The following is a 9,996-nucleotide window of genomic DNA, read 5'->3' as shown; positions in this document are numbered from 1 at the left end:
CAAAGTAAGTAAAGAAAAACTGCAGTTGGTCCGACCGGAAGTAACATTTCTGGGCCGAGTCATCGCACACAGGTCAGTGGGTTTGATGAACACACACAGGGACCAGATTCTGACACACCCAAAACCACGAACGGTAAAAGAGCTCCTTCCTTTCTGGGGCTGACAGGTTACAGCAGACAGTTCATTCCGAACTAGCAGGCAAAATGGCCCCTTTAAGGGACCTGATAAAAAAGGTGGGCGTTCGAAACCTTAAGGCTGAATTGCCCTGGACGCCAGCCACAGAAACAGCGTTCATTTCACTGAAACAAGATCTGTCAAGGGCCACAGCCTGGCCACGCCCAACTATGACGAACCATTTACCTTGATGTTTCTGAACAAGTGGGGTGGTGAATGGGGTGTTGTTTCAGAAAAAAGGAGGAGGTAGAGATGTGCTTATGTATGTTAGCATAAGATTAAACCCAACAGAGGCCAGGCATCCACATGCACACAACATGCAGCTGGGGTAGCAAAATCATCCAGAAAACAGCACATGTAGTGAGAGAACATCCACTCAAAGTGCTCACCACACACAGTGTAGTAGCCTACGTGAACTCACAAGCCTTCACCATGACCACTGACAAACAGAGGTTGAGCAAAGTTCTAGATGCTCCAAATTTGACATTCACACATGAAGGAATTAACATGGCGGACTTAATGGGGTCAGGGAACCACACGACTGCGCCAAAAGAGCTGAAGCTGAAGAGAAAGTTAGAGAAGATCTGAAAGCGGAGCCCATCCCCGGAGCTGAAGACTGGTTTACAGATGGCTGCTGTCACCGTGATGAAGAAGGACTGAAAGCAGGCTACGCTGTGGTTTGCAGAAGAGGACAACACTATGAAGTGAAAGAAGCAGGAAGAATCGAGGGCCAACAGTCAGCACAGAGAGCTGAAGTAATAGCTCTGACTCGAGCCCTCAGACTGGCCAAGGACATAAAGGTGAACATTTACACGGATTCAGCTTATGCGTTTGGAGCAGCTCACGTGGAACTTGCTCAATGGAAGAGAGCAGGTTTCAGAACAGCAACTAATGCCCCAATATGCCATAAGAGGGAAATGGAAGAACTGGAAGAAGCTCTGAACGACCAGGAGAGGGTAATCATAAAATGCAAAGGACACTCTCAAGAAAACACAATGGTGGCCAAAGGAAACCAGAAAGCAGATGAAGCCGCAAAAGAAGCCGCAGGCTACAGAGGACGAAGGCAAATGGTGGAGGTCACTGCAGACGAGGAACCAAACATTGATGTCTTAGAGGAAGCCAGACAGGCTCAAGAAGAAGCCACCCAGGAGGAAAAGGAGGTGTGGGAGAGCCGAGGAGCCCGAAAAGAAAGAGGTCTGTGGAGAGGACCCACGGGCGACCGGTTCTGACAGCTAAGCTGGCTGAAAAGAAAGTAAGCGAGGCGCATGGACTTGGCCCGTAGGAGTGACACAGATGGAGAGAAACTTGTGTCACTGGTGGCACCCAGATCTGAGAAACATGATAAAAGAGAGAGCCCGAACCTGTTTAATTTGCGGGGCACAATCCAAAGCCAGCGGTGAAGCCAGAAACAGGTAAGTTTCTCATGCCAGAGAGACCAGGAGAAGAAATTGTGATTGATTTCACCGACATGGTAGATCCAGGCCCAGGAGGAGTCAGGTATTTGTTGGTATGTGTGATGCTCTGACCGGCTGGCCAGAGGCATGGGCGACCAAAAGAGAGGATGCAAAGAGTGTGATAAATGTTGATTAACCACTACATTCCACGGCATGGGTTTCCTAAGAGAATCAGATCAGATAACGGTACCCATTTTAGAAATCAGGATTAGCAGAGGTAGAGAGAATGTTGGGGGTTCAGCATAAATTCGGGACAGTGTACCACCTCAATCGCAAGGGAAAGTAGAAAGAATGAACCTAAATTTGAAGAACAAACTGGCTAAAATATGCGCGCAGACAGGGTTAAACTGGGTTGCAGCCCTGCCCATTGCTTTGATGACCATAAGATGCTCTGTTAACCAATCCACAGGTTTCACGCCTTACGAGCTGCTGACAGGACGGCAGTTTCCGGCGCCCTGGACGATGGTCCCGGTGGAGCAGCCCAGAAAAAGTAACAGGTCTCATGCTGAATATTTAATGAGTTGAAAGCTCTTGTGTCCAGTTTCACAAACAGGTTACCTCTGGAAGACCCACAGCAGGAGGGGAGGTCCCAGACGCAAAAGCAGTGTGGCTGAAAGTCATCAAACGAAGTGGAAAGAGCCTCGCTGGACAGGTCCGTACGAGGTAACCGCCAGGACGAACACAGCGGTCCGACTGAAAGGGAAAGCGACACCTGTTCCACTGGACGCAGTGTGCTGCAGCGGACGAGAGCTTGGTAGACAACGACCCAGCTCCACCGAACACGGGTGCTGACGACAGCCAGAGGCAAAATAAATCCTCTCACCCGTGCAACGGGCCGAACAGTAGTCTACCTGGGAGGCCGAAGCAAGAAGAGCAGCAAAGGAGGAGATCCCCACGTCAACGCAAAGGAGTGGTAACAAATTAAAAAAAAAAAAAGAATTGTATGTCAGCAGTACACATTTCACATGACACCATGCACACATTTGACTTACAGGCACGTAGCAAGAAGCGTGAGGAGAGGAAATTGGTAAAATGCTTCTCACAACCACATGGCTTCTATATAAGATAGTATTAGTTTTGGTATTGTCTTTTTCTGTATTTTTGGCAGACAGCCCGGCGCAGCCCACCTGAGCACGGAGGTCAGCCCAGCCAACACTGACTGAAAAACCGAATACCGAAATGTGGCCGCTGAAAAGACCCAAGCGTGAGCTGTCGGGTAAAAGGGATGATTGTCTCAGCGCATTTAATGGCATAGAACTGGACTACGTTAAAGGGTCCACAAGCTCATACACGTTTGATTGTGTGAAGTGATTAATTGCAAAGGAGCAAACAGCAGCTGGAGGGGATATGATGTGTGGGTTTGCAGTCATCCTGATATTTGTACCCGGGGAGGGAACCCTCACTCCACCCGGGGAATCCGCCCTGTACTGGCGTCATACACGGCAGGGCAGTGGTGCATTCCTGGGTGGGGCAATGTGGTAGCTTGGACAGGAGTAAGGTGGCAGCCACATGTCCCTGAAGGACTGAAAGGAATAGCAATTCAGAGGGATTTCTCTGCTTCCCAGAACCCTATCACTCTTTCTCTGGGACCTTGGAACTCTCTGCCTAGGTCAGGTAGTCCGGGAGGCGTGTTCTACCTGGTGATAGGGGTAGATGTGTCAGGGACAGACCCGACAGGGGTAATTAAAGTGAATCTAGTCAACTCAAAGCCCAAACCGGTCTTGGAAACTCCTGCCACCAATAGTACAGGGAATTGGGGAAACAAGTCGTTAACTGTTGCACGTGAGGAGCAAAAGAGACGAGTCCTGATGGTGGATTACACTAGGTTGAAGCCTCAGGATTTGATTAAACGCGCCACTGTTTCAGCGACAGTAACCTATGGCTGGACTGGGTGGCCCAAAATGCTAAAGAACAACAGGTATCTAACTGTGTGGCTTGTGCTTCAGCTAGGCCGCGGTTGTTTACTGAACCCGCACCACTGTACCCAGAGGACAAGTGGGCTATGACTGCATGCTGCGACTGACAAGGGAGGCGGTGAGTACTGGCAACTGTTCAATCTTGGCCAGTCTGTTCCCACCAATTGACAAGCAGACACAGGTAGGACCATTCAGACCCAAAAAGGATAATTACACGTGCTTTAAGTTTTCTACAGATAGGATGAGATACAAGCTGGGAGAGATCGATCCTAGCTGGTGCGCCGTGACACTCACAGGGAGGACCACTAACAATAGGACTGACCCCAGCACCTTGATTGGAAACTGGCCAGAAGTGGGTTATATTATTATTGTGGGGAGAAAACTCTTTTGGTTCGTGTTCCAATGGAAGTGTCGGGACGTGTGCAATGGTAAGGTTAGGAGCTCCTCTGACGTTAATCGGCAACAAAGTGAAAGTCATGCCCGAAAGAAACACACGCACATTGGCAGCCAGACGTAAGAGACACATATTGAGTAAAAGAAGCATTCAGGGAACACATGCATACGATCCTAGAATGGATTCACCCACCTGGATTGACTCCATAGGAGTGCCCAGGGGAGTTCCGAATGAGTATAAATTAGTGGACCAAATAGCAGCCGGGTTTGAAAACTTACCAATAATCTCTGCTCTTTTCCCAGTGACTCCAAACAAGAATGTGGATAGAATTAACTATGTTCATTATAACCTGCTGAGACTCTCTAACCTTACCCGAGACGGGATGGAAGGTGTGGTGGAGCAATTGGGCCCGACCTCACTGATGGGGGTCCAAAATCGGATGGCCCTGGACATGTTGTTGGCGGAACGAGGAGGGGTCTGTGCCATGTTCGGCGATCAGTGCTGCACCTTCATCCCCAACAACACCGCCCCAGATGGCTCAGTAACCCGAGCTCTGGAGGGCCTTAAAACGTTGTCCAGGACCATGCATGAAGACTCGGGAATTGAGAATCCCTTTGAGGGTTGGCTGACATCCGTGTTCGGGCAGTGGAAAGGGTTTGTGATGTCTGCCATGCTTTCTATATCCGCTTTTTTAGGGATTTTGGTCACCTGTGGATGCTGTCTCATTCCTTGTGCCAGAGGATTGTTGGAAAAGGTAATTACGAGGGCAGTGGATCCCGGGGCAGTGACCCCGGTGTCCATGATGCCATTGATGGAGATGGAAACGACTGAGTGTGCCGAGGAGTGACACAGCACACGGTGTAGTGACCTCTTGTGGGCAAGAGGTCAAAAGGAGGATTGTGGAAATGAGGAAATTGCTTTACTGCTACAATATATTTATAGCATACTAATCAGCATTAATATTATCTCGTATAGCTTTAAGCTGGCCAGGTGACAGCTAATACACGGACACCATAGTAATCATTTAACACACCGACACCATATTAACCCTTATTACAGGTGCAGTATAACCACTTCAGTACTATTATGTTTTATACACACATTGCAGTCCTGTGCTCATAAGGAGTTGAAGCTTTTCCAGGTAATTAAAGGTCTTAAGCTTCATTCAGCGTGACTGTCTGGGTGACACATTGGTTAAGAAGCCGGGAGCTTAAGGAAGATTGCACACATGCTTACAAAACACATATATATATATTACATATAACTTAGAACCAGATTTAAGCATAGGCCTTAAGGTATTGAGCAAACATGTTGCACTGGAGCTTTCTTGACAACAGATGACGCGTGGAGAGGACCAGCCCCTGGAGACCACAGAGGCCCGAGTCCATTGCCTTTTTTGGAAGAAGATGCCAAAAAGAGGAACCTCTATATTGCATTTTATGCTTAAAATACATGAATGTTCTGTACATGCAAATTATGTGCTTGTAAACGCTAGAAGGGGCGTCATAATACCCTGATGCTATAAAAACAGTCTGAAGTATAATTTTGGTGAAGACTCTTGCTGATGAATGCAGTGACTGTCTTCCCGCGCGTGTACTTCAATAAAAGATCACTTCGACCCAAATCTTTTGGACGGTCTTGCCTTTGTACTCTCCACCAATTCTGAACCCTTAACAGACATCAGGAACAGAAGCAGCTCCATGTAACAAATATAAACATGTTTTCCACATGAGATAGAGAACATGACCCTGTGACTGTGGCAGATCACTGTTTTAATGGATGCACCGCTACATTTACCCACTTAGCCGCTGGCTTTTCACACAAACACACTTTTCATGTTTTAGGGAGGACATCTAATTAAGATGATGCTTTTTCTCACCACTTATTCTCCAAACTGAAGCCTAAACCTGACACACACACACACACACACACACACACACACACACACACAGTAGCTGCAGCTGTATGATACGACTTTCACCTGCTGCCAGGTAGAACAAACACTCACTGACTTCTTAAAGGAAGCAGGTGTCACATATTGTAAAAACAAGCCATGTAGTCACTTCTAAAGCTTTAGTTGTCCCCATGATGGACAGCACCTCCACCCCCTGCAGGAGGCTGTGGAGGCCCTGAGAGCTCCTTCATCCCCACAGTCACACTGTGACACAGAATCAAATGGACACTCTGAAGATCATGAGTGGGTTTGTTTTCTTTCTTTTTCCACAGAAAGTAGTGAGAAACAAGTCTGAGCTGTTTGTGCTCGTTCAGCCGTGACTCAGCAGCTAAAGCAGGGGTGTCCAACATACGGCCAGCGGGCCACATCAGGGCCTGATACACTTTCATATGTCAGTTATTATTAATGATTAATGTGGGAGCTGAAGCTTCAGCTTAAGGTCAAAGGTCACCCAGGCTGTGAGCAGAATCCTTAATGCAGGAAAACAACTTTCCAGGACTTTCCCCAAATTCCAGGTCAGATTTCATTGGTCAGAGAAAAGAACTTCAAATTTGGATCCAGTGCTCGTGTCATGATGCTGATCAGCTGATCGGTCCTTTCATTGTTTATCAGAGGAAACTTTATCACTGAGTTTAGTTTGGACAATCCACCAATCACAGAGCTCCATCAGGGACCTTACAGTAACTACATCCACCAGCAGAGCTTTGATCGCACTTCTCTCCACCACCACTAGATGTCTCCACACTCTGTGCTGACTCCAATGAACCATCAGAGCTGCTGAGCCTGAACCTCTTTACTCGGTTGGAGGCGGCTGAGCCTCCATCTGCCACAGCGATGTTTCCAGCATCACTTTATTTTATAGCGGCTGGAAGATTTCTGAAAGTCACCAAAAACAACAAAAGTGGGACTTCCTGCTCCTCACAGAGGACTTCCTGCTCCTCACAGAGGACTTCCTGCTTCTCACAGAGGACTTCCTGCCAGTTCAGACAGAAAAAATAACCAAAGTATGAACAGCATTTCTTCATTCCACATGACCTTTAACCTCTGACCGCTGACGCTGGCTGACCTTTTCTGCTTCCTTTTCCATCTATTTCAAATTAAAGGCCCTCCTAATAGCTGCTGGACAGTTTTGTATTAACAAGGCTTTTATTGTGAAACACTGATTTTGTCCTTAAGAATATGTGTGGCTCTGACAAACGCTCCGTTCTTTGCTGTGAGAGACGGAGTTTAGCTTCCTGTGAGGACAGGAAGTGATGTGAAGGCTTCTGATGTGTGAAACTATGAGGAAGCTGAACTCTGTGGCAGTCTGCCGTCATGTTTGGCTGCACACACTAAACTGAGCTGAAAGAGAGTGTGTGTGTTTTAGTGTGCAATAAGAAGATATATAATAATATATAATACATAATAACATGCTGAAGGTGGTGTTTGACTGCAGGCTGGAAGCATCACACTTCATGACAGCGCTCGTCTCCCTGCTGCACACACGTCTGACTCTTCTTCTGTATTTCCAGATTAGAGAGCAACAGGCATGAAGTCATCACCTGTGTGGCCTCGTTTACTAATGTTTGTATGAAAAAGTTCAAACTTCTCGGAGATGTCACACAAAATGACCATCAGATTTATTGAACGAGACTATTTTGTTGTCACCACTGTGCGTATGTTGGAACAGCACAAACACAGTGGTGTGTATGTTTGAAACACTGGGAGCTCAGCGTCTGCTCTTCTTCTGCTCCATCCACATCTTTGCCTTATTTTACACACGACTCCATCAGGTTACAGCTGAACGATGAACGCACCGTTTCCTGCCACAGGCCATCAGGCTGCAGGTCAGTCAGCGTTCTGATGGCGCCGATCTTTCCACCAATGACATCTGTCGTCACAGTCACATGACTTCTCCTAGTGTGAATCAATGTTTTCTGTCTGCATTTTATTTATTTCACACAAACTGTTGTTGTAATCTCATCAAATGTCCACTAGATGTCAGCAGTCATCAGTGGACATCAGCCTTCATGCTCTGAATACACAAACATACATGTGCACTTAAATGAGCTCACATTATTGATCTGGACTGATGGATCGCCTTTGTTTTTATAAGTCAGTGTTACCATGGAAACGACACTGACACACTATCTAAACACACAGTGGATTTATTTGACTTCAGTCTTGATTCTGCATGGAAACAATAACCTGACATCTTTGACCATCAGTTTCAGAGCGTCACCTGTAACCATGGTTACTGACCTGCAGCCTCACATCAGCCAAACCCACGAGGACGAAGCAGCTCTGAGCAGCGTCACTGCTGAGAACACAAACATGTGCAGGAAAGCTTCTCTGCCTGTTTACAGCTTCTGTAGGTGTTTGCATGAGAAAGATGGACTCATGTGTCCATGCACAGCTACACGTGTCTGTTTCTACACGTGTGCATCATGTCACACTCTTCTGATGCTGGAAGCAAAATGAAAACAGCATTTTCTTCACTTCTGTGACTAAAAATCTGCTGTTTTCTTTTCTATGTTTTTATTTTTGCATTTCTGTGAAGATTCAGACACTGATTATCTTTCACATGTCAAGTGTTTTTATTACCGTGCGCTCACAGATTTGAAGGAGCGCTTGCTTGTTTTGTACTCGTGTATTTAAGTCTCTGTGCTGAAGGACAGACCCTGATTCATGTGCATGAGAAGAAAAAGCAGTGACTCCAGTGTGTTTATAGGTGTTGATAGATTCATGTTTAAGCTTGGCCTCAGACTTCAGTGTGCAGGAAAAGGACATGAAAATGAGTGGAAGGAGCATTTTGATGTAAAATATTTGATAGATAAAGTTTGACAGCAGGTTGACCAGGGTGGGCTCAGGGGGGTTTCATGGGGCCACAGAACCAAAACAAACTGTTTCATCCATGAAGTGAATTTATTTGAAGCACAAACAAAGTGAACGAACATTTAACAATCAAAGTGAAGATTTCACATCCTGCACACGTGCACATCTTTAAAAAGCACTGACTGACATCACTGTGGACTGAAACGTCTGCATGCATGAGTCCATAGTTACAGAGAAGTCCACCCAAGGAGGACTTTCCTACCAGCTGGGCTGGAAGCTGCGCCTCCTGTCCCCCATTCATGTGGAGGAACGTCCTCAGACTGGGGGGGTCGTCCTCGCTCCTGCTGATGTCTGAAAAGAGACGAATGTGGAGGAAACACGAGGCTGTAACTGAGAACTACAGTAACTTATTACTTTATCTTTTCATTGTTGTTCATGAGTGTTACTGAAACTGAGTGTGTGGAGTGTAATCACAGTGTGAGACACACAGGTCTGAGGGCTGCTCCACTGCGTCCCTCACAGCCCGTGTCCTCCTCCTCTCTGTAGTTCCCTCACGCTCTCCATCTTCATCTTTGCTAACAGGGAACAAACGTCTGTGTTTCTTTCATGTCAGCTGATGTTGTTCCAGCTGTGACGCTGAAAGCTGAGCTCCTGTCTCATCATGAGTGACAGCTTCATGTTTCATGGTTAAAGTAAAAGGATGAAGTCTGTTCCTGAGCCTGTGCGGACTGGATTTGTTCAATGTTAAAGTCATGACGCTGGATTTCACTGTGACGTCACCAAACCGTACCGCCTACCTTCACCTCGTCACGTGTTTTCACGTTAGTCTGCTTTAACGATGCGCTCGTGCTCTTTTTTTTCTCCTTTCTTCTTGTTCGTCACTGTGAGCCGCGGCTCGTCCGCCGCACAGGTTTTCTTGCACTTCTACACTCCGCTTTACGGCAGCGGCTTTATTTTTTTTTGAATACGCTTTATTGACAAAGCACAGAATACAAATACAAAATAACAACGTCAGGGGGTTTCTATGGAAAAACAAAACAGTCTAATAAAGAATCACATGATATTGAACAGGGAGCATAAGTTTATGGTTTTGACAGCTTTTAAATGTTGAGAATGTTGTATGGTTTTTACATATTGTTTGGTTTCATTTAAAAAGCACTGAAAGGATGGTTTTGCATTAGAAAATTTTGACTTATGTATATGAAATTTAGCCAATAATATCAATAAATTAATCAATTTTTTTTTTTGCCCTGTGCATGGGGCACTTAAAGAAACCAAACAATATTTTCT

The 9,996-nt window shown here is 46.2% G+C and overlaps 1 long non-coding RNA gene across 1 annotated transcript; it reads right to left on the bottom strand.

The window, feature by feature from the left end:
- Window positions 1-8,772: 8,772 nt before the first annotated feature.
- On the bottom strand, window positions 8,773-9,996 carry LOC109199511 (uncharacterized). Its single transcript, XR_002059875.2, has 2 exons — window positions 9,195-9,996; window positions 8,773-9,057 (listed from the first exon to the last, which is right to left on the bottom strand). It is a non-coding gene; the product is annotated as an uncharacterized LOC109199511 (long non-coding RNA).

Source organism: Oreochromis niloticus, linkage group LG3 (assembly GCF_001858045.2).
Source record: "Oreochromis niloticus isolate F11D_XX linkage group LG3, O_niloticus_UMD_NMBU, whole genome shotgun sequence".
NCBI lineage: Eukaryota > Metazoa > Chordata > Actinopteri > Cichliformes > Cichlidae > Oreochromis > Oreochromis niloticus.
This window is presented reverse-complemented; position numbering and strand designations above follow the sequence as displayed.